Raw genomic sequence first — 26,063 nt, forward strand, 5'->3', positions numbered from 1 at the left:
TAAATTAAGGAAATTTATTTTAAAACCCTTGGATTAAATATATCAGTCAGCTATGTCTATGTGATAATTTCATAGGGGACGACACAGGACATAAAGAAATACCCTAAACTGCACTTGGGCTAAGGAGAGGCTATACAAATCACACTTGAAATTTAAACAGATTCCCCAGATCCTGTGTGTGCTCAGAAGAGGAAACCCTGTGCAATATGTAAGAAAAATCTTTAAGTATTTTGAGACAAAGTTATTTTAGTCACAATAGCCAAAATCTATAAACAGGCATGCATGAGGTCTCCATCTTGCCTCAGCCTGTTGTCCTTGAAGTTGCCAAGGTGTTACCTCGTTAGTCATAACTCTGTTTTTCTTTCCTCTCTTTTGCTCTTTATTCTTTCTTCTTTTAATCTCTCTTCCTTATTGTCTGCATTTAACTTAAGTTGTGGGTATTTCACTCAAGTTTGGGTTGGTGTTTGTCTAGTAAGTTGTTATTAAGTGCAATGCTTTTGTGAATTGAATTCTTTGTACTGGGTGTTGTAGTGAAATATTTTTCCTTGGCTGGCATATTATCTCTGTAAAACTTTTTTGCCAAAATGCCTCTTTTCTCACCAAATTAAAAGAAATCTCTTAGAGAAAAAGTGTGTGGCTTTTTCTCCGGATGTGAACTCAAGATATCAAAGAATCAGAGATTTTGCAGGAGTTTGTGTGGGTGAAATCTCGTGAAATCTGAAATTAAAGTGTACACCTGGTAAGAAAGAGCATGGAGCTTCTGGACTGGGTTGTAACACTAGGTCACACTGAATTGCAGAAAGAAGAAACCATGGTGAAGAATGTGTCCACATAAAATTTTGCCTTCCGTGTGATGCTAATCTGAATGTTTTTTACAGAGACAGAGGACACTCTTACTTGGTCTCAGCCACAAAAGGCCCAGTTTGTGAATTGTGTCTCAGAAGCTGCCTAAATTTCATCATCCATTAGAGTTTCTATAATCCAGGAGGAGTTAATTTCTATGGAAAATTGAAATGACCAGCTGCAGAATCAGCTTCGTAAAAGAGAGTCTGGTTTTTGCTTTTGGCTGTTCAGTGTTAAATGAGAATCTGCGAGATGACGTAAAACTGAATCTTTTCTATATTTAGCAAGATACAAGTCTGTTTGTGCTTAGTGAAACACAAGTCTTGGCTAGTTGCTGAGTTTGCCATAATCACTTATAACCAAGCAAAGTGAAATTGTCTGCATCCACAGTATTCTGCTATTTCTATCACAACTATTAACACTACTTTTAAAGAATGAGCTTTGGATATTCACAAATATGTAAAACATGGAGGTATTGTCTCAAGGGGAAAGTCGGTAAGCTCTCTGCAAATCAAGTGATCAGATATTCCAGCAAGAGTTATGTTCTTTCCCAATGTACAGTTCTGTTCACATGTAAGCACAGAGAAATTCACATAATTCAAAATCTCTTCAAAATTAGAAGAAAGTGTGAATGCGAAAATATGCTGACTGAAATTATACACATTCAAACAAAAGAGGACTAGAAATTACTTAAGGCCTTATCAACTGCCATGACAACATTAAAGTACAATAGGGTTTTAGAAATAAGATCTCAGATGCACATATATTTAGACGCACATGATTTTAAAAACTATTTCATAAAATTAAAAATCAAAACTAAAAAAAACCACACACACACCCTCCCCCAAAACCAGTTCCAAAAAGGAGAGGAAGGGAAAAAGAAACCACCCTGCAAAATGTTTTTCACTTTATGAGGTAGAAGCATCAGGTGGGTTGTTGATTATACAATCTTACACAATTGACAAATGCTGTTTGTTTTAAACCATAAAGCCTACCACTAGGTGGTACAGTACATAAATATCTAATCATTCATTTGGGATAATTCAGTTCCAGTCTTATAACTTGTGATCCCATATTAAATGTGCTATACCTCAACTCCTTCACAGAATTTAAAAAAAAAACCAAAACAAAAAATTTATGTTATGTGGTTTAGAGACCTATCCTCTATACAGAGTATCAGATTAGAAAGTTGTACCAGCAGCTATAGTTTACAAGACAGAGAGCGAAAGATTATCTAGAAAGTCAACACTAACACTTTAGTTGTTAAATGCATTTTGGTATACATAAATATATCTCCCTCCAGAATGCTGGTCTACTGATCAATCATATACCCATCCTAATTTGAATGATAATGACCCATGGATTTCTCTTGCTTTCAGAATTGCTTGAAGTAAAACAAATGTTGCTTGTTTGAAACCCATACTCCTTTTCTTTCTCAGAGAGTCATTCTACATGTACAGTCTCAACAGCCCATAGGTGATGTGGAATTCTTAGCAGCTTCACTTGTTCTATTGAACAACATTCTGAAGATATCCACAGTATTATTTTGAAGCAAAACTTTCTTAATACGTGACTTCACAAATTCAAAGTTATTCACATGTAAACTTCCTTAAACTTGTTGATTTATGGATTGTGAATCTGGAATATGTTATAAGGTTCAATATGAGACTGAAGCTTTGTTCTTGCAATTTACTGCTCTTCCTAATCGAACTGAAAAACAATTTGCTGACAGCAAACTGGTGGCAGGTGTGCTTTAGTGTTGACAGCTGTGTTTCTGACATGGATCACAGAGAAACTGTAGTGTTCATGCTAGAACATCTGGAACATTTGATCAGATTTCAATATCTAATTCAGATGAGTTGTCTATTATCATTTCACAAAATAAAGAAAAAAAACAGTATTATGGTGCAGTGTTCGTATTAGCACAAGAAAAAAATCATGAAATTACTCTCTGAAATATCTTGTGTCTAATGAGAAAAAAAAAAATCAGTAACTATTTAGTGGAGTACCACTAGATAAAGATATTTATTTACACTTGTGTAATGTCCAGAAGTACTTTGCGAGACTGACATTAAAAAATGCATAAAGATAAAAAAAATATTAAAAATAGTATGTCATATATGGTATTTAATATAGAACATTTCTCATATGGTAAACAGTTTTCTGAACTGCAGGTTTTTAAGAAGGCTGGAAGTGTCTCTTATTAGAATAGTCAATGAAGTGACAGGATCTGAATTGCTTGAGGCATCTGTTGTTTAAGAAAATTAAATACCAGATTACACTGAAAGAAATAAACATCAAAATCATGCCCAAATAGTAAGGTTTATTACATAACATTTCACCATCCATTTCTTAATAAGTTCAGGTTTTGTCAGGTGCAAAAGTGCTATCCATGTACGAGTGGTTTTTGCAAGATGCATTATAATGAAAGTGGTTGTGTGTCAATGTCACAACAGTCAGTATTTGGGCAAGGATGAAGTCTTTGACTGTCTACATGAACTGGCCCCAAACTATCCAGTCTGCTGGTAAGTTTTGAGAGAGTTTTCCTGTTTCATATCAGAAATCTACAGAAGTATTCTCTTTGTTTGCTTGTTCATCACAAATCAATCAGAAGCACAAATACGGTACCACCCCTGCCACACGCAACTACTGTTAAGAGTTCAAATCACAGCAAGAGTTTCCGAGTACCACTGCGTAGTTGCCTTTCTCTCCCTCCTCCTCCAGGTACAATCTCTTTTGAGCTGCTGCCATCTCTTGTTCCCTCTTGTTCGCTCTACCTCTATGGAGTTACAATGGCACCCACCCTCAACAGCAGCAGCCATTGCCAGGGTTTTAGCACATTCGGCTTCATTATGCACCTCTCTCATCTTACACTTGCTCTAACTCTGCAAAGCAAATTTCAGTGTTGGGGTTTTCATCTACCTACCGGACTTAGTTTCAGATTCTAGCCAGTTTTGACACTCTTTGGTAGCCATAACAGTGATCTGGACTCCAGAGTACTAGCTTATCTGTTCTTTTGCAATTGAAAAATCAGGACAATTTTGAAAGTAGACTAGCAATCCCCTAAGCAAGGAGAATAAAGATTAAGAAAAGACAGGAAATAAACTTGTAGCCTTAAGAAAACTACTGCAAGAGTGGATGGATAGAAAAACAAAACAACATCATTTTCTTTACAAGAGTTTTATAGATAATTTCTACTTGATCTCTATTTATGAAGCACGTTCAATTATTGTTATATTACACATATAAAGTATATATGCAATATATATTATATTAAGTTGTGCTTTTAAACTAATTTATATAAAATAAAAGTATTTTATATAAAAATATAAAATAATAAAAATATATAAAATAATATAAAAAGTAATTTAGATAAAATCCATTAAATCTGCAATGCTGCACATATATACCACAATAACTCACTAAGTGAAGTATCAATCACCAAATAAAATAGATTCATTGAGTGCTTAGAATATTATCTGGTCATTTTTACCACTGAAATAGGGCAGAAGAGTACCATGAGAATGTTTAAATATTCAATCTGTTTCATGTTCAACTGATTTTGTTATAAAAGCTTGCAGAAGGTGCAAGTGCAAAGAAAACTAGGTCATGTGTAAACCCAGAAGCATGAAAATCATAAATAAGAGCAGATGAATGCGATTAAGCTGCAAGTAAATAATTCACTTATACTATATAACTGAATATTTTAGTGACAATGCAAAGGACTGGGATGCTGTAACTTTGATGTATCTGTGCCATTTTAAAGACTTGCAGTCCAAATTAAATTTTGTCCTAAATAATTGTTATGTCCCTCTTTCAGGATCTCTGCTTCCTAGTTTACTGAATAATAATTAGAATATAAAAGGTGTTTACTTTATGCTTAAGAAAATGTAGTGAATTGCTGGCATATGTTATTTACCAAAGTTGAGCCAAGCTGCATAGGATTCTTAGCAAGCCTGATTAGAACCACAAGCTCTCCAGATAAAGCAATTTAGTTAAGATTGAGTGATGGCTTCCTGACTAGTCACTTAGTTATTCTATGAAATTACTCTGGAATCATGCTTCCCAATACCACCCTTTTCAAGGTTGGTCTGTAGAGAAGCTAACAAACACAGTCTTATTTGGAAAAATATTGTATCTTGATTAGAGGCCAGAGAATCAGTTTGAAAGGTTAAAACTCTGATTCTAACCAGACTTTTCCTTGATAGTTATCAACATTATCCATCTGGAAGGTACGATCTCTAAGAAAAACAGACAATCAGTCTGAAATAATGACTGCTAATTAGCTGTCTACAGAGAGTAGCAACAGGACTCTATAGAAGACAAGAGAAAAACCACTAAAAACATATGGCAGGAGAAAAGATGAAAGAACATAGACATAGAAATAATGCTACCTAATTGCATTGTGAATTTTGTCTTTAATGCAGTTCCTTTGAACTGGCCTGGCGTACTGTACCATGTTCTCAGATGCACCTTTTTGTAGTTCTGGTCTACACAAAAATTCTGGTATCCATGATGTCTTTTTTCTTCTCCCTAAATATGCCTACTAATTTGGACTGTGACAGGAATTTGAGAAAAAGAATGTATCCACAAGTGTGAACGACTGGAATGCTGATGACTCAGACAATCAAGGTGAAAGTTGACAGTGTGCAAAGTAATCACCGAGGTGCTGAGGGTGTGCTCAGCCATCACCTCTGTTTACAAGCTAGATATTGAACAAGATGAGGAGAGAGGCAAATCCTGATAGGTGGTGTAAGTTTTAATTCCTCCTTACACAAATGACTCAGCTGTGATAACTCCTTGCTAGGGAAGCATGAGGACAATTCACACATAGCCTGAAGACATCCACCTCTGCTGATGAGTCATAATGGATCCACCTGTGCTGGCACAATAGGCAGCTGTAACATCTTAGGAGGTGTCAAAGACTCCTGAAATGTCCCGCAATCCTGTATTATATCATTCAGCGTAGAGCTCCCTGCTCCAGAAGAGGTACTCCGGGCATTCCACTTGGCCTAAGGCCAATAAAGGACCACACTAAGACTTCACTCAGCATGAGGTTTTCTTCCCTCCCTACAGGGGACTTTTACTATCTGGGGATTCCACCACCACTTCGACAGGGCTACAACCACCACTTTTACCAACGAACATCAAAATTGCAAATCTCATCTCTGGATCTGATAGGTGTCTTGCAGGTCCATTCAGTCACTTGGGGGGTCCACAGCCCTGCCCCAACTGCCTGTACCACCACTGCAGCCTCACTCCAGCTGCCAGTTCTGACCAGTTCCTCTGTCCCCAGGGACAGTTTCCCAGGTGATCTCATTCACTAAATCTTAAAAAAGCTGGAAGTCCACTATTTGAAAGTTCAGACTCCTGACTTTGCTTTTTCAGTCCCATGTTCCTTGAGATCAGTAACTCAACCAGGGCATGGTCACTACAGCCCACACTGCTTCCAATCTTAACTTCTAATGAGTTCATCTGTGTTGATGAGCACATGGTCCAGTAAAGCTTCTCCTCCAGTAGGTTTGTCTAATCCTGGACCAGGAAATTGTCCTTGATGCAGTCCGAAAATCTTCTGGATTGCCTACAGTCAGCTGTACTTCTTTCCCATGGACCTGTCAGAGTGGGTCCAGAGGGGAGCCATGAAGATGGTGAGAAGGCTGGAGCACCTCTCTTACAAAGACAGGCTGAGAAAGATGGGGTTTTTAATGCTGGGGAAGGGAAGGCTCCAGAGACACCTCATTGCAGCCTTTTAGAATTTAAAGGGGGCTTATAAAAGAGAGAGAGGATGACTTTATATATAGGCAGATAGGATAGGACAAGTGGAAATAATTTCAAACTAATAGAGGAGAGATTTATATTACATATTTAAAAGAAATTATTTACTGTAATGGTGGTGAGACACTGGAACAGATTGCCCAGAGCAGTTGTGGATGCCTCATCCCTGGAATTGTTCAAGGTCAGGTTGGATGAGTAACCTCGTCTAGTGAAGGTGTCCCTGCCCGTGGCAGTGAGGTTGGAATGGATCATCTTTGCCGGTCCCTTCCAATCCAAACCATGGGGACTGTCTTATGTATAAGGCACCATAAATCAGCAGGGCACTCATGTACAGGACTTGAAATACATTTTCATTTTCGGCTGATTCCCACAACAGCATTCCTTTCTAGTTTGTCATGTCAGTGATATCAGTGTTTTCTATAATTAGAGACAATTTGCATATGTAAGCAGGAAAGAGTGAAAGAAACATGCTGCTGCATTTGCTACAGTTCTGCTGTATATGCTTAAAGAACTGCAGAAAGGTAGAGGAATGAAAAAGGTTTCACATTGTTCCTTGGGTAGTAAAAATAACTGTGTCTTAATGAAGAAGTATGTATATATTTATGTAGACTTGACAAATATTCTGTGATGGATTCACACATCTCAGCAGAGTCCTCATGGTCTGTAGCAAAGGGAATGTCATGCACCAGCTGTTGGGGTTGTTTTATTGTCTTTCATCCTCTGCATGGTCATTTGTACACAACAGGATTTGTGCACAAGGCACCATGTCAAATCCTATGCTCTCATTCTTCCCTGATCAATAACTACAGCCATGTGACACTGTGGTTATGACAGAATCAGATACTGAAGAGCTGTACTTAAAAAGATTTAGATTACTGTGTTACCTCACCGGTGAATTGCCTCCCAAATCCACACTTAAGACAGCAACTAGTACTGGCCTATAAAGTGTCACTCTTGTATCAATAAATTGTATTTTGGGCATTTGTTTTCTGTTCTATCTGGCTTGCTAGGCTGAAACAAAGTGAGAGAGTGTTCTTCAGCAGATGAGGGACTTTTTGAGGCCGATCACTACAGCACCGAGGCGTCAATCCTTTCCTAAGGGAGAAGAGCTGCCTAAGAGCAATAATAATTGGTCACAACAGACCAAGCAACTGGAGCAAGAACAAAACTTGAAGTTATTAATTATCAGTTTCTGTTCTATTTCCTCTGTGAATGAGTAGATTGCTTTGTTTGGGAAGTTGGAGATGGTGTGACATAACGCCATCAAGGTTTGATATATTTTTACACAAAGAATTTTTACAGAAAGCATTTCTTTGCCATTGATTTTGTTTGAAAAGATTAGCAAATGAAATATTGGCTCAACTGTACCAAAGGAGGAGAGAAAGAAAACAGTTATCATAACACTGGGAAAAGCGTATGCATAGGGTTAGAATCTGGAGGAGAATGGTCTTCTGCCTTATGATGGTGGGACACCTTTTCTAGAGAAGTGTCGTGTATTACATTTTTCACAATCACAATCTCTATTTACAATTTTTTTCTAATTGGTTCAGAAATACTTAGGAAAACAACTGTTATGCCTAATTAAAGCTAATAAAAAGAGGCGAAGATGGATTGAAGTTATTCTGCTGGATGTGAAGGAACTCAAGAATAAGCCTTTGTGTCATGTCTACACTCTCACGTAGAATCACCTTCATGGTTTTCGTGGATGGAGAAGATTTGGGTTGAAAGCTGTAATATCCTTTCAGTTACAGCTTCTTATCTGGGAATATGTCATACCAGTGTATATTTCCTTTGGATGATACTCTCTCATGTTCAGGAAGCAGAAAAGAATGAACCTGTGACATGGTATTTTACTACATTGTCCCAACTTCCTTTCAGTTAGTTGTTTTTTGTTGGTTTTTTTTTCAGGTTACATGTCTTTCCCAGATGATACAAGTCACTGAGGCTAGCTAAGATCTTGCCTTATGTATTTTTCATGGGTAATTTAGGGTCTTGTATGCACATTAAGAACTACATGCTTAAATATATATTCTGCATATAGCGGTATTTGAACACTTTTATTCTGCTATTTCCCTGCCCATACAAAGAGCTCTAAAATAATTCCATATGAACGGAAATAAATATCATCCTCTTCTGAGCTTTTCAAATAAAATCATGAAGAAAAAAGAAGAAATTTTTTAAAACAGCAATAACCTTCCTCCCATAGATTTTGAAATTTAACAGGAAATTTAATTAAATTGGATGAATGCAATCATAATTTTTCTTTTAAGATGCAGATAAAAAATTGTGTCTGGTGGTATCTGGGAAAGAGGTGTTTTTATTTCACAGAGTGAAAATTTGCCAGGATTCCAGAATTTTGTTTACTATATTAATTTGGTAAATGGAGCAATCAGAGGAAAAAAAAAGATGCATAGAATATAGTAATGGTAGTGCATAGCTCTTTAAGATACTAAAGGTAGATTCTGTGTTTAAAATATCTAGAAATGAATAAATATAAATGGAGCTGCAGAGTGGCAACCAAAAACAAAACAAAAACCCAAAAACTCCTCAAAACAAACAAACAACCCCCCGCCCAAAGAAACAAACAAACAAACAAAAAACCCCAAACCAAAATGCTTCATATTTTTCAGTCAGATTGACAACTATGGAAACCTGCGTAGAAATGTAATTCCTAGGAATGACAGAAAAGAAATATTGCAGAAATTAGAAAGGTTAGACAAACTTTTCTCTAAATGACTTAAAGATGAAATCCTGACTGAGACTGGACATCGGCAAGAATTTTTTTGTGATGAGGGTGGTGAGACACTGGACAGGTTGCCTGGAAATGTCCCGTCCCTGAAAATGCTCAAGGTCAGGTTTCATGGGGCTTTAAACCATCTGTTGTGGTGAAAGATGTCCCTGCCCATAGCAAGGTATTTGAACCTGATAGTCTAGACAAGGTGGTGTTATGTCAAGGGCTGGACTTGATCTCAGAGGTCTTTTCCAACCTAGTTGGACTGTGATCTTTGAACGTCCTTTCCAATCCAAATCATTCTATGATTTTTTAAAAAACATTTTTAAAGATTCTGGCAAATATTGGCAAAAAATTGTATCCTAGTACAAAATCAAACCTTTTGAACTCAGTCATCAAATTCTATAGGAGTTACTATGGATAATGCACATCACTGTAGGTAATAGCATTTTATGTGCAATCCAAAATTACTAGCACATGTGCCTAGCAAAGCACGGGAAACACTGCATCCCAGAAGCAACCACCAGCTAGCAAAGGCTCTGAGATACTCAGGTGAGAGCTTCACATTGCCTTGGAGCTTCTCCTAGCTTCTCTCAACTGAATTTCTTTTAAAAGGTAGGGGAACAAACATCAAACAATTTCCCTAAAGAATGTCTGCCTCCACTCAGTTCCTGCCAAGGCTATTAACGTCAACAAACATTCCCAGATTACTGTTTTCCTAGACTTTCATATATTTAAAAAGAGGTATAGATGAATGAAAATTACTGCAACCTATCTCCTTATGGGCAGCAGACTTGATAGGATCCGAGACCTCAAAAATAAAGAAAAATAGTATTTTTCATGTAGAAGTAAAGGAATTGCAAATGGTACTTTGGGAATCCTATATTGTTCTTTTAGAGTTCTACCATATAATCCAATTCCTGAAAAAAACCCAAACAAATAAAAAACCAACCCCCACAACAAACAAAAAACCTCCAAACAAACAAACAAACAAACAAGAAAAAACAAGGCAAAGAATATAGTCACTTGCATCCATGCTTTTGGTTGGCTTAAGATGAAGTCATTAATAATGAGCATTTATAGCCTGGGTTTCATTTTGAGAGGAAGCTTTTACTAGCCTCCTTTCAAGGCGTACTCCCTTACAGAAGTTTCTCTTCAATGAAGAGAATAATATCATGTTTATGATACTATTTAACCCTAAATAATGTGGAATTTGAACAGAAAAGACATATCTGACATAAGAAAATCTTCCCAAAGTGCATAAATATGCAACAAAGCAGGCCTCAAAACAATAAAATCTTGTTCTTCTTATGCAATAGTTTTTACTTCATAAAGAACTATTCTTTATTCTGATATTTCTTTAAATAGACTATATCACCTACCTCTATGGTTATTAGAAATTTTATTAGGTTTCTTCACTTTTTTTGCATCACTGGGCCTGATCTGCAAAGCAGTTAAATGGTTCTGGAAGCAAGTAAAGAAAATCCAAAGTATGAAAAAAGCCATTTCTTATAAAAATATACTTGTGTCTCTCTGTTTAGACATATATAATCTCTACCAGCCACTGGATTTTTTTTTCCTTGACCTTTCACATATTTCCAGGTACAAAAATAGATCTGTTTTTTTCAGTCCTCATTTTCTGCACTACAACCTGAGTACAGTTGATTTGTGTGCTTCTGTTCTGCTGGTGTTCAAAAATATTTTATTTTCATGGTCTATACAGCACAACAGCTATGTAGATTTTCTGTGTAGAGAAGACAATGGCTTGCACTGAAAGAAAGAAAGTGGATCAAAGAGTAAGAATACTTAGGAATAAAATTCAGCTTAGTCTCAAATTCAGATATGACAGTCACTTCCTATTGGTATCTACTGATAAGAGTAGCGGTTTATTAATAACCTGTTGTGTAAAGCTGACACATTGTGCGCTGAATTTTGCTCAGTTATACTATAAAATGTCCTCTATTAGTAATTCTAGAATTACCTACTTTCTGTTAAAAAACTTTTAACTTGTTAAAAAAAAGTTTTAAACTTTTAACTTGTTTTTTAACTGTTAAAAAACTTTTAATATGTCTCAAAGTCGTTTTCTGAATTCAGGTTACTTTATTTTTTCCCCTAATTCCTTGTTATTGATAAGATGATCCAACAACAGCCTAATCTTGATCTCTGAGTATACACACAGTCCAAATGAATACCACGTTTCAGTTCAGATACAAACTCTGATAAAGACTGATAGAGTTATCAGCAGTGAAAAGGACAAATCATGATACATAGTACTTTTGATATGCCAAGGGGGAAAAAAACCCAAAAAAGATAATAATATTCTAGAAGTTGCATACACACATTCAAGTCGTACATTCAGATGTACTGCAAGCAATTTATGAATACACAAAAGTGACTGAATCGGGAGGAGATAGAAGGAAGAGATTGTACTTGAAGAAATAGCTAAGAGTACATAAATTGAATCAAGTTAATTTCACACATACAGAGAAATATATGTTCTGTCATATGGCATATACTTTCTTTTTCTCTTCTCTAGTTCACTTTAATTTTTAAAATGATATTAAAATTTCTAAAGGAGTTACATTCTGAACTGCAACTTTGTTTTTTTTTTTTTACTTATCTAAAAGGTTGGTTGAATCTGACAAAATAAAACATAAGAAACTTTACTCAGGCTATCCAGTAATGAAGTCTAACAGTATGAAAAGCTCAAGCGTTTTCAGAGTCCTTCATTAGCCTTTCCCACTTTTACACTTCAGTGTAATATAGTGAGTGGAGTCGAACAGACAATCTGACTGACAGAAGCTGGAAGCTAATTCAGAAGAAAAATCACCTTAAATCTTTACAAGCAAGCAGCACTGGAAAAATCATGTGCTATGCCAGCTGAACCTTTGACCTGACTTTGAGTCACAGATTTTATATTTTGTTCTTTGATGCATTTATTAAAATAACTATTTTTAATTGGAGTTATGGATTAAAATATTTTAACAACTTTTTGCTTAAGACTAACACTGCATTTAGTTTTCTATTTGTTTACTTGATATATAAGTAATTTCCTCCTCAAAATTATGAAATACTCAGCTGAGATCAGATTTTACTGGACTTTTAATCCCCAGGTGAATGTAGATGAATCTATTGCCTACATCTTCTTTTAAAATGAACCCCTAAATTTTTTTCCCTCTGTCTATGCAGGATATCATATGTTTGTGAGACCCGTCATCCTTAAGGGACTGTAAAAAAAGTTTATTTTTTTCATTACACAATTTTTCTGGATTTATTTCTACACGGTACCTTACTGAGCATAAAGTTTCAGGAAAACTCTTCCGCAGAATACACGCAAGAACACATGCAAAAGAACATGGCATTTCCCTGAAAGACAGTGGGATTTTTATCCTGATATTTGTCCAGAGATATGAAATATTGAGAAAACCCCATGCTAGTGACATATTTTCACATGACAGCCTCTAAAATAACTTCTGACATCAACCATGACTGTATATGAAATGGAAAAAACAAGTTTGCTTATTTTGCAATTTCATCAAACACATATTGATGAGATTTGAGCTGATCTCTTTACAGATCTGCAAATGTTGACAATTCATGTAATGCTTTTAAACCAGAATATTCTTTGACAAAATCTATTTCATACAGGAGCGGAAGCTAGATGAAGATGAAAAGGCAGGACGTTATCACTTGAAGCATGTCTGCAATAGCCTAGCAACAGTCTAAATATTCAGTTTGCTTTTCCTTCTATATTTTCAATGTGAAGTTTAGGTGATCAAATTTCTGATAAACTTGTATTTTAGCAGCAGTTTCAGTCTGCAGTGAGTAATGTAAACATACCTCTGCTTTCATGCCAAATATAAAATAATGAGAAAATAAAAGACACAACAAAGGATTATTCATTTCTAGTTCCCAATGTCTTAAGCAATAAATTAGATACTGCATATGGCATTTGTAAAGTTCTGTAGAATTTTATTGGGCATATTCCTTCTTTCCTCTCCATTTTTTCAAGGGGGTTGTATAAAGTAGTGACTCGCTCATTTATTTTATGTTCTTTACAAGCCCTGTGAGAATAATCCATATGAAAGATACAAATATCTGCATACCTAAGAAAGTATAGTATGTTGACCTGATTGAAAAGGACTTCTGGTCAGATCAAGTTCCTTAGAATTGCATGAAAAAGCACATCATTTACAGGCCATCAATATTAATAACAATCTTTTCAGTAGGTTTTGGGAAAAATTCCAGAAGAATAATCTTCAGCTTTTTAAAAAGGTTTACCACATCTTTACTTTTTGGTTTTTTTACTTTTTTTTTTTTTTTTTTTTTAAGAAAAGAAAATAAATAATTGCCCTTAATAATAAAAAGAAAAGTTCTTAAGTTTATCCTTGATGTAATTTTATCAATTTCTTCAGTGTGGTAATGTGTGGTAATTTTCTCTTGCAGCATTACCAAATGGTAGTATGATATCTTTTGGTCTCAAGGAGAAATTTCTTCCTTTGTAGAGTTAGCAAACCTCTACTGAAGTAAATGGAAAAGTTCTTACTATGTTGCATTTTAAATCATTTCTGTTTCATATATTCTGTAATAAATTGGAGACTGGATGAAAGAGACAATTCTACCTTTAACTTATAATTTATGTTTCCTATTCTGCATCTTTTGTAAATGGGAGCAACTCTAAGCTTACATAAGCAGATATTGACGTGGTCTTTGAAGATAAGGTAATTGCTTCAAACTATTTCTTCACATTTCCTATATCCTAACAGCAACCAAGAATAATTGTGTTTAGTGGAATGGCTGTGAATTGACAAAGAAGTTCAAAGATATATCAGAAAATCAGTCTAAGAACAGTTCCTAATAAACCATTGTCAAAGATAGTCACCACTGTGTCCATTACTAATGATTTCTAGAGTGTCAAGAAACATGTCTGTTAGTCACCGAATAGTTTAAATAATGTAACTGGAGAAATTGTTTCAAAAATTGATGTCCATTTATCTGTATAACAGTATTGTTTCTTTTTTGCTCAGCTTCCTTCAGTTTCTAACAAATCTCCATCTTTTGCAATTCTACATGATAGCCATGCCTCTTGATCCACAAGCCTTGTCTCCTAGTCTGTAAGCAAGTTTCAAAGTGCAATAATTGTTGGCTGAAATCTAGTAAAGTTCCTTTTAAAGAACAGGATGTAGTCACCACTGAAGGATTTAATGTGAGTCTGGTTTACGTTAGAAGAGATTTACTCTCACTACATGTTTAGCTCCATCCATCTGAAAATCACTGAAAAAGTGATTTTAACTTCTTTTAAGGTTGATTTTTAACTTCAGAAATAATCACACTCCCAAAAGATATAATGACATTCTCAGAGGTGTAAAAGACAGAATGTCATCAAGATTGCATATCATCATTCTAATGATAATTTGCCTGAGTCTGTAGTCACGGTAGGACTTTTTAATCAATATATTCAAAATATGCTTATTAAAAAATGAAAACTGTCTTCAGTATAAAGGCGTATTTTTTTCCGTCTCACATTTTATACAAGCTGGTTAACTTTAATTAGTGCTATTCCTTAACAAAAAAATTAAATAGGTGACTATTTTGTGTTTCAAATAAAAGAAATAATTTTTTAGGTGGTACATTTTAATTCTTTAGAAAGATAAAATATATTTCAGCAGGAGTAATTTTTTGTGACTGCAAAAAAAGAAAAAAAGAACAGTAAAAGAACCCCAGAACTACTCCTAATTTACATACGACCTTTTACTTTTACTGTGTCATGGCCTGCAAAATATCTATCCATATCATTTCACACACTAGTGAATCCAGTACTGAGAGTATTAAAAGATAAATTTCCTGTACTACTTTCCACTGTTATATTACAGGTATGCTTAAAATTGCCATTAAAAGAACAAGTGGCTAAATGCTTTTACAGTGCTTTTAAGAAAACATTACCTGTCACATTAGAAATATATAAACACAGATTTGTATGTATGCATGTGTACATGTCTATTTATAAAGCACAAATGCACTTGTGAGAGTTCTCTAACAGTTACTTCAGTGTATTATTACTAAACACTGCTAGTGTTTCCTCAACCACCAGAAATTAACAAAGTTAAAGAGGTAGATATCTATACAATTAACAATTTTGACAATATTAGATTTTCTTACTGGTAAAGAATTTCTATGAGTACAGAATTTTACAGAAATCTCAATAAGCCCTGTGTTCCTGTACAGATTCTGGTATCTAGCAAACATGAGATTTGAGGGATTTTGAATTTAAAAACATTTTATAGACTTACAATAGCCACTTCTAAATCTACTGTAGACACCTGTAAATTACCTACTGCCAGGAAGATTCTAATTGTGCTGTGAAATATGAGGGATAGCAATAATCAGTTTGACTCCTCAGGTACTATGAGCAAAGGAGCAAGAAAGAATCTCATGGAAAACCAACAGAAACAGGATGAAAACAAAGCCCACCAGACCTGTCCAAATATTAAGAAAAAATATTTTATGTGATTTTTATAATTGATACTACAAAATTTATGATATAGACTTTCACAAGTAGCCTCTGAAACACAAATATGCTTTAGAGCTCAAAATTTGTAACTTAGTACAAAAGTAGCAACATGACAAAATATCATTGTTTCTTCCATGGTGCTTTTTGGACTACTGCCTTCACTCAGTGAGTGGAATCACAATGCAAAGCTGACAGATCTGTTCTCCTGGGCTTAGGCTTCCACTGTCTAGAAGTGCTGTTTGCTACCCATATATGCAAAGTATGACAGCTATTTGTGTTATACAAATGAGGTTTACTCATTAGTTTGATCTCAGTTGCATGCTAATCATATTGTCCCTTGTTATGAAACAAGCACTTTACTTTGTTATGTTTAATATTATGAACCAAGCTTAAAACACAGGAGAATACTTTGGTAATCTGTTTAGGCTTGTTTGTCTCAATAGCTTTATTACATTAGTTATTAAATTTTTTCAGGAACAAACTAACATCAACATATTTTCTTCAAATGACTTCACGTTAAACGTGTTTCCCAAAAACACTTATTATGTGGAAAAAAAATTCTTTTACAGCAAACACAAGATTCCAATAATTTCATTTTTCATGAAAAGCTATCTGTCTTATCTATCACTCTCCCAGATTGTCACAATGAACTCCTGATAGGAAATCATTTTGATAAAACCTATAACATGATAGTGTTACTGTTTTCTGCTGCCTGGCCCTATCTCATTCTCAAAAGATGGTTTCTCACAAGGGATCTAACGTACAGAAATGCAGTTTTTGTCTGGAGAATCTCTGCCATTTTTGCAGATCATTACCTCTTTGGTTTATGGCTTCTCTCGCACGTTAAAATGATGTCAGCTTCTGAGTTTGATGACTATGGTAGCATTAGTCTCAAAACGCAACATGTTCAAATTACACATGTAGCAATAAAGTACCGTTATGTCATGATCTCTTCAGTCAAAACACACAAAAAACAAACAAAAAACCCAAACAAATGCATTTTATTGTTACATAGTAAGGGAAAAAAAAATCCTTCTTCCTCTCAATGTCTTGAAACAAAAAGAGATTAATTAATCACTGATATTACCAGCTGACATTATCACAGACTGGATGGGACCCTTTTTTTTTGGCATTCCAGGAAACATGGAACTAGTCATATGCTAGAACACCACTCTTCACAGAACCATCCCAATTCAGACTGAAGAAATGACAAAAATAATTACTCACCCTGAGCTTGCAGGTTTGGAACTCAATCAAAAATGCTCTATCCTGAGATCTGAAAAACACAAACCAAAAGCTTTCTGTCACCACTGGCAATAAATATTCAGATACACAGTAAAACAAGTAAATGGTAGTTCAATACTGCAAATAATTAATATACATATATGAAAATCAATGGACTTAACCTTTGTATGGAACACTTTGAGAGAAGCACGTTATGTCAGAAAAACAACCCAATAAAAGCCTAAGCTTTCAAATGTGTTCAGTCTTTCCCTCCTTTTACCCCAATTGTGTTTTGAAGAAAAATTAATTTTAAGCTCCCTTCTGCAAATGAGCATTCGTGAATTTCTGTGGAAACCAATAATCTCCAGGAATATCTAGATAGAAGACTTCAGACCATTCAGATTACGACTTGAGAAGTTTATTTTTTCATATTTAGCTGCTTTGGAAAACAAATTACTTTAACGCTCAGAAGGTAATAACAAAACCCAGACTATAAGATTTTGGTTCTAAGAGTGGAAGTCAAAATAATTAAAATAGTAATAAAGGATATACTTTTCATGTTTGAAAGGGATCAGAATGCTATGTGACAGCTGATGAGAGTGCATTGGAGTAAAACAATAGAGAGTCTGACTGGGAGTGGATGTTTGTAAACCTGGGGATGCAAAAAAGGAATGTTTTCTATAAAAGTAGAGGAAGAAAACAGATTAGTGCAGCAATCTCCTTTATGATCATCAAATACAAATGATTCATCATTGAATTAACATTCATTTCATGGACCTGGATGCATTTCTTTATAATTGCTAAGATTTGTTAAATTTATCAATACTATAACCATGGTTATTCCATTAATAAGGTTTGAGATTACCCATTAGCTTAATAAGAACAATCTAAAATTGATTTTCCTGCAACAAATTAGTTTCCAACGTTTTGTGTACAGACATTTTTCACCTTCCAGTGCAACATTAACGAAGATTAATGCTCAAAATTTAAAATCTGGCAAATAAATATTAGAAAATACAGAAAGTAAAAACGTGTCTCTTTGAACAATAGAAAAGAAGGATGTATTGAAAAATCATGCATAAACATGATATAAAATTTATGTTAGTTTTATGCTAATGGTAATTAACATATAAAAGCAGAATATTAAATGCTATAGTGATAATCTATGCTTTGGAGGAAGTACGTCTCTGTAATCTAAAGATTATTCAAGACATCCTATTAACAGATTATCCATTCAGTGCTTGCAGTGTGGCCAAGTTCTAACAGTTTTTCCATGGTGTTTGCATTAGATAAATTAGTTTTGTGGGTTTGGGGTTTTTTTGTTCATTTTATAGGCTTTTCTTTGGTTTTTTTTTTTTTTTTTTTTTTTTTTTTGTTGTTGTCTGATTGATTGGGTTTTTTTGTTTGTTTGTTTTCAGGGATTGTTGTTGAGCTATGCTGTTTCATTTGGTTTCTTTTTTTTTTTATTTTCATGGCTCATTCTTTTTCCCCAAGCATTTTAGGCATGTTCAAAAAAAGAACCTGAGGAAAAAAGTGTATATATTTAGCCTTTCTCTATATTAAAATAGTCAATTTGGCTTCATTTTAAAAGTTTTAAATTTCCACTGCAAAAACACATTCTTGTCTTAGGTCTCTCAACCTGCTGAACACTCTGTTCTGTCACTGCAGAAGCAATCATTCAATATTGCCATTATATTTCTATGGAGAAACAAGAGAAAAAAAAAGCTCCAAAGAAGTTCCTATCTTAAAAGTTTAACTTACTCTTATCTCTCCAAACAAATTTTCCCACTACATTCTTTTGTATTTTGTACTTTTCTTCCCTTCCCTTGTCTTATGACAACATAACTACATGACCACTAATAGGATAATCACAGAGCAAGTGAAAATATGTCTCTTAATCCAAATATACTTTGCAAGCAGATGGTCCAAAAGAGTTTAAATTAACCTGTCTCGCAACATCTTTTTTTCTATTTTATTATTTTGAATCTTTTGCGGGGGAGACATTTGTGCTAGACTGTTTTGCTATAGTTTTAAACAGGTGACAAAAAATTTATGTAGGATTGAAATTGGTTGGAAAAACATATGTACTGCTCCTTCCCTACAGCATCAGTTGATTGTAGCAGCGTGCTGATCATTACACAGAAAACTCTCAAGTACTTTAAATGAGGAAATTGTAGGTTAATAGTCCTCAAGCATAAGTTTAGTTGTGCTGTGAACTAAAATACTGATCTAGAAAAGCTGGAAATTCTTTGTGTCCACAAACTTTCCTGCTCCACAAATTCATCTTGGGAGTTTTGGTTAAACATTCTCAGGTTTAGATGAAAAGTGCTGGTTTTATGTATTATTTCTGTGTATATAAAAAGAAAATATTGATAGTTCATTATAATGCATTGCCAGCAAATTAATTGCACTTTGGAAAGAATAGGAATTCTACCTCCTGGAAGTAATTTGGTTTAATTTAAAGTAAAAAGTGATTTATTCTCTAAGTTTGCAGGTATACAACTCAAGGACATTATTCAGCAACATTTAAATGCTTAGCCAGTTCCCGCTATTGCAGGATGTTTCTTCAACAATTGTCAAGATTTTAAGGCTTGTTTTCCCAAATTTATTTAAGTTTCACAAGACCTGCAATCATCACAATTTTTGAAAACAAGCAGGAGGCTATTATAATATTATTCCATTGACATTATTATTTAATTAAAAATCGCTGATAATGCCCATTAACTAAGTAGACTACTGCATTTTTAATCTCCTTTCACAACTTCACTTATTTAAAGGCACCATGGGAACTACCAGGCGGTAGCCATTTCTGTATAATGACTCATCACTGGGCAATGATATTGTACCTCTATTTCAATGGGTCAGGAAAAAAATAAAAGGGATTAAAATGCTGTTTTCAGTGGTTATTTTCAATTTGAATTTAAACTACTGGTTATAATCCAGCAGACAGAAAAAAGTTCCACTACTTTTATGATGATGATTACCAAGACAAATTCCAGGAGGAATTCTAACAGTGTGTATTACCACTTTGCTCCCATTAATTCTGATTTCCCTGTGCGAAGGTTGCACCAAGTATCAACAAACTGAAATAGTTAAATTCAGTCCCAGGAAAAACATTGTCCAAAATCTTATTTCAGTCCTAATAGTAACACCCTGGGATATTAATTCCAAAAGGAGAATATAATTAACAATAAGGAGTTTTCCAAATAGGCTATTGAAGAGGAATTACTAAAATTTCATTGAGGTTTAATTTTTTTACTGCAATATCTAGTTCATTTTTGCATGTCTAAAGTATTTTTTCATGGAGAAAAGGAGGGTTGGGGGAACCTTATTGCTCTCTACAAATACCTGAAAGGGGGTTGTAGTGGGTTGGAGGTCAGTCTTTTCTCCCAGGTAACAAGTGACAGGACAAGAAGAAACGGCCTGAAGTTGCAACAGGGGAGGTTTAGACTGGATATTAAGAAAAACTCCTTCACTGAAAGGGTAGTCAGGCATTGGAGTAGGTTGCCTAGGGAAGTGGTGGAATCAGTAACCCTGGAAGTGTTAAAAAACTTGTAGATGTGGTACTTGGGGAAATAGTTTAGTGGTGAACACAGCAGTGCTGGGTGGAAGGTTGGATTTGATCATCTTAGATGTCTTTCCAACCTTAATGATTCTATTATTCTATGAATACAAGATCCTTCTTCTATTTCTTTTTAAGGAACTTCTTGGATTTTAGAGGGACAACATAATGATAAAGAGATGGGTAGTAGTTTCATAGATTATTGTGTTATCTAGTTCTTTCACAACTGGAAACAGATTCAAGTGAAGCATAAATTAAGAAGAATAGGAATGAATTTTATTTAGGACTGCTCTGTAATTTTCCTAATAACTGTGTCCCCTTCTCTTAGAAACCTGCCAAATATTACTTATTCCCAAGTCTATGTTAGATCCATGTGCTTTAATTATGGCAATATTCCAACAGTAGACATTTTACAACCTTTTTCTCTTCTTGCTGAATGAAAACCTTTGTCAACCTCATAACATTTCTTAAAAAGACACAAAACATGCCTACTGAAGAAATTAAATTTTATAATCCCATTTTTTTAACCTCTTGAAGGAATATTCCGGTTTATAACAAAATACAGGTTTATATAGAGCAAAACCTAAGAATTCAAAAAAGTATGCAATTCAATTATCCTATGGAAATTATATTCATAATAGCCTACATAAACTTCTTGGTAGATAATCTATACTCGCATAAAATACCTCACTTTCCCCTTCTTCTCAGTATTAATTTTAATTGAAAACCCAGCTTTGTTGCCAAATTATTACAGTTTGATCTTCCCTGACACAGCATAGAACCCATATTTTACATGACAATACTCTCAAATGCTTTCTATTAAAGACTATTTCTTGTGGTATTCCTTTGTTCATTCCTTTTGTTTATGTGCTGAAATGGCTACATCTAGACTTCAGGGCAGGTGCCATTTTAAGTGTTCATGATGCTCAGTTGCACACCTTGCAGTATGTTCTTATTATATAGCAGAGTAAAGCCTTACTTTCCCCTTATCTACTTGCCTTTAAAAGTAATATCAGGTGTATAGAGCATACAGGAAAGGAGCTATGGTATGCCTAAATAGGTCCTGAAATTTCAATGTTTGAGAAGCAGTATTAAAGAATTTTTCTATGCTGTACTGGAACATGTAGTATTAGTCTCTGTTAAAAAATTGTGCTTCTGCTATCTATCCAACTATTTCTGTTTTATTTTCGTGCATTTTGTGGTGGTATTCTTGCATTTTTCTTGCACACTGTTGCTTTTGGATAAGCCATCTAATTTGCCAGGATTTTTGTAAATTCTAATCCTATCCTCTGGGGCTTTTACAGTCCTGCCCAGCTGTCCATCAGCCACAGACTTTTAAAACTCATTCTTTCTTCCATCATTCAAATCTTTTTTTTCTTTTAGACACTGAATAACAACATGGCCAAAACAGCCCCCTGTGGAACTCCCCAGCTGAAATGATAATAATGATTCCTTGTTAACTGAAAGCAATTTTTTCAAACAGATGATGGTTACATCTGATTCAGATTTTGCTGGTCTGCTTAAAAGAATGTAGTAGCACACACCCCCTTCTTCCCCCTTAATAAAAGTGTAGTTACATAATATTTCTTTTTTTTTGCCCTCATGAAAAAGATCATACTTTAGCAATTCATAAATAAATCTGCCTTAAAGAATCAAAGGCATAAAAAACATTTCAGAAAAAGTAATTCTCATAATTAGCACCATCTATAAACATATGAATTTTCCTCAAACTGCATTTATATTAACATTTTCTTTCAGCACCATGTTGGTAATTTTAAAATCAAAGTTGCAGGAGGCTTGTCACTTTAGTTATACAGTCCCTGATAAATGGTGATCTATAAAACCTGTACTATGGGTTAAGAATATATATACAGGTATCAGAATACACATTAGACTGTAAATAGACACTCCTTAATAATATGCCTGTGACCATGAAATTGATTTTAAACAGAGGACAAATTTGAGAAAATATGATGTAAACATTTCTAGTAAGATATTGTGTTATTTTCAAAGGAAAAATGGTTTATGTCAGTTCAGTCTAACATATTTGTGTCTTACTCAGTTCTTACAATTTGAAATCAGGGGAGTCAAAATTTCTCACACGAAAAGGCTGAAGTCCAACAGGATTTAGATTAAGAACTGTTGTTTTTTTTTTCTCTCATGCAGTTGTAAAGATCTTCAAACTTGAAAGTGTTCAGGAGAAGTGCTGGATATCCAGTTATATTACCATCTTTGTGATGTGCAGATAAAATTGAGATTATTAACTTCTTATAAAAAATGTAACATGCTAATTACATTTACAGGGACCGCACATAAATTCTGTTTTATTCATTCATAAACATACTAAGTGAAACTATCAAAGGGAGTTGCTTTCTCAGTTTAAAAAGTTTTGGATACAATCTTCTTGGTTAACAAACTACTCACAAATTTAAAACCTGTAGTTGAGAAAGAACATCTGACACCTCCTTAATGAAAAAAGTGAACACAACTGTATTGTGAACCGGAAGGAAGCTAATTCTTGGTACTAATTGGTCATGATACATCCTAGGATAGACAATTATTAGGGGTTATTATCATGCTATCAGCTAACACTTGTTAGAGAAAAGGCAGCTATGAAACAGAAATGTCTGTAGATAAAGGATTCAAATGCTATTAGCAACAGCAAGTGATGTAGCATGAGTCCTTTATGAATCAGGATGTCTCTATCCACTGAGTTATAAAATTAATTAAATTATTGAAAATAAAAATATGCAATTTGAATATTTGGTCTAAGCCTTCAGTTTACATGTTATTCAGATCTTGAAGCTGTTCTTTAGAGTTTCCACTATCCAATTACAATAAATTTTTAGACTTAACCCTGTGGTGGAATTTCCATTATGTAAAAATGTTAGTCATCAGATCTCTAATGTATTTAGAGTTTTTAAAACAAATTTAAAACTTCATTGCCTTTGGGACTGTTTTCCCCTTTGTTTAATATTTTAATTACTTTTTTGATCTGGTATTTCTGCAGCTAGTGGTTTATTTTTTCTTTAATCAATTTGCCCACAGAGCAGAAAAAAGAAGTAACAACAACATAATCTAGTCAATCTTTTAACTGACCATATCAGAAGGCCATTCCCACTTTTCAAACCTTGGACTATTCTCTTGATTAGAATCATATCATTTCCATTCCTGGCTAATATGTTTCACAAGTGGTTAAAAAACCTAGAAAGTCAATGTCTGTAAAAAATTTAAAAATCAAAAAATATTTTTCCTTAAAACAAGTATCCAAGACTCCTAGAAAAATTACTTTTACCATGGGGAAAAGCAGCATCTGCAGAAATGTTTAATCAGATCATTGACTTGACAAAAGTATCCCACAATATACACAAGGAGCTGGGCTTTGCGTTGATTATATTAATCTACCAAATATTAAAGACTGATGTATGTAACGTTATATGTGCTCTGACAGAGTTTCTGGTTTAGTCAGATAATCTATGGTACGCAGATATTAGCACTGCAAAAAGCAAAGTCTCAGACAAACATCACCTTCAAAACATCCTCTGCAAAACTTAAATGGTAAAAAAAATAAAGGACATCTTTATCAGAAGACACACCACAAAGACTTGGGTAAAAAAGAATAAGACCCAAAAGAATAAGAGTCTGACTTGATCCAAGGCACAAGAAATGCTGAATAAGTAATGTAAGCTTATTGGTGGAACTTATGAAGAACTGATAAAAAACTTAACTTATTGACAATTTGCAGAACTCAGTAGTACGTCATAATGTTATTTCATACTTATAGAAGAATGAAGACTTAATTTTTCTAAAACAAACAAAAAATAAATTGTCTGTACAAAAAAAAAAAAAAAGAAACCTGCAACCTAAGAATTTTCAGGTAACACTTTACAATTTCACAGGAGGAGGAGGTCGTATGATAAGATGAATGAGGCATAAGATTTAGTAGTTCCCTTCATAATGCCCATTTTAAAAAGTAGTTATATTAATATTGCTTATATTAATATTGTTGGTATTAATAATCCATTTTTAGTGTTTCACAGAATCACAGAACAGTTAGAGTTGGAAGGAATCTCTGGAAATTCCACTGCCAAGGTAGGATCACCTAGAGTAGATTACACAGAATCACATCCAGGTTGGTTTTGAATGTCTCCAGAGAGGGAGACTCCATGACCTCCATGGACACCCTGATCCACAAGGACCACTGAGTCCAACTCTGAAGCGAATGGCCTATACAGAGATTTAACCCATGACCTTGCCGTGATTAGCATCATCCTCTAACCAGCTGAGCTAATCTCACAGTCAGGCCTGCTCAGCCTCTGGAAGAGATGATTGAGAGAGGACCTTATCAATGTTTATAAATATCTAAAGAGGGAGTGCTAAGAAATGGAGCCAGGCTTTTCTTGATGGTGCCAAGCAACAGGACAAGAGGCAATGGACAGAAAATGATGCACAGAAAGTTCCACCGGAACACGAGGAAGAACTTCTTTACTGTGCAGGTGACTGCGCACTAGAATAGGCTGCCCAGAGAGGTTGCGGAGTCTCCCTTGCTGGACATAATCCAGAACCACCTGGACACAATCCCGTGCCATGCGCTCTAGGACGACCCTGCTTAAGCAGGGAAGTTGAATCAGATCCACTGTGCTCCCTTCCAACCTGAGTGATCCCGTGATTCTGTGAAGTAGAGGGGTAAGATCACCTCCCTCGCCCCACTGGCCACACTTTTCCCGATGCACCCCAGGATACCATTGGCCCTCCTGGTTGCAAGGGCACACTACCAGCTCAGGGTCAACTTGTCATTTACTAAGATTTCTGGATCCTTCTCTGCAGAGCTGCTTTCTAGGTGGTCAGCTCTCAACTTGTGCTGGTACTTGGGATTATTCCTCCCCAGGCACAGGACCCTGCACTTGCCCTTCTTGAACTTCATTAGGTTCCTCTCCACCCAGCTCTCCAGCCTATTAAGGTCCCACTGAATGGCAGCACAGCCATCAGGTGTATCAGTCGCTGCCTCCAGTTTAGTGTTGTCATCAAACTTGATGATTCTATTCCTTTGCCCAGGTCAGTGATAAACAAGTTGAATAAGGCTGGACCCAGTGTCGTTCTCTGGGGAGTGCCACTGACTACAGGTCTCCAGCTGTATTCTACACTGATCACAAACCTCTGAGCTCTGCCATTCAGCCACAATACAAATAGAACTGAAAATACTCAGGAATGTCCATTGCTTCCCCCATGGTCTAGTCCAGTATAGCATTATAATCCTAGTTAGTTCAGTATGTAGCAATGAAATTACTTCTTTTAGTTGCTTTCACTGAAAACCTTTTCTACATAAGAAGACACAGAAAGAGAGAGAAACACCACAAAAATAATGGAAAACCATATGGTACAAAAGATTATTTTTTGAAAAGAATTTAAATTAGTAT

General features: G+C 34.9%; 1 protein-coding gene across 42 annotated transcripts in view; it reads right to left on the reverse strand.

Annotated features, from left to right (window-relative positions):
* Positions 1-26,063, reverse strand: part of PTPRD (protein tyrosine phosphatase receptor type D) — a 1,166,099-nt gene that overhangs the window by 662,518 nt on the left and 477,518 nt on the right. For all 42 annotated transcript variants that reach the window (XM_032676409.1, XM_032676411.1, XM_032676410.1 and 39 more), the window contains exon 6: positions 17,088-17,136. The gene's annotated coding sequence lies outside the window, so the exon portion shown is untranslated. The remainder of the gene's footprint in view (positions 1-17,087; positions 17,137-26,063) is intronic.

This window comes from Chiroxiphia lanceolata, chromosome Z (assembly GCF_009829145.1).
Source record: "Chiroxiphia lanceolata isolate bChiLan1 chromosome Z, bChiLan1.pri, whole genome shotgun sequence".
NCBI classification, from domain to species: domain Eukaryota; kingdom Metazoa; phylum Chordata; class Aves; order Passeriformes; family Pipridae; genus Chiroxiphia; species Chiroxiphia lanceolata.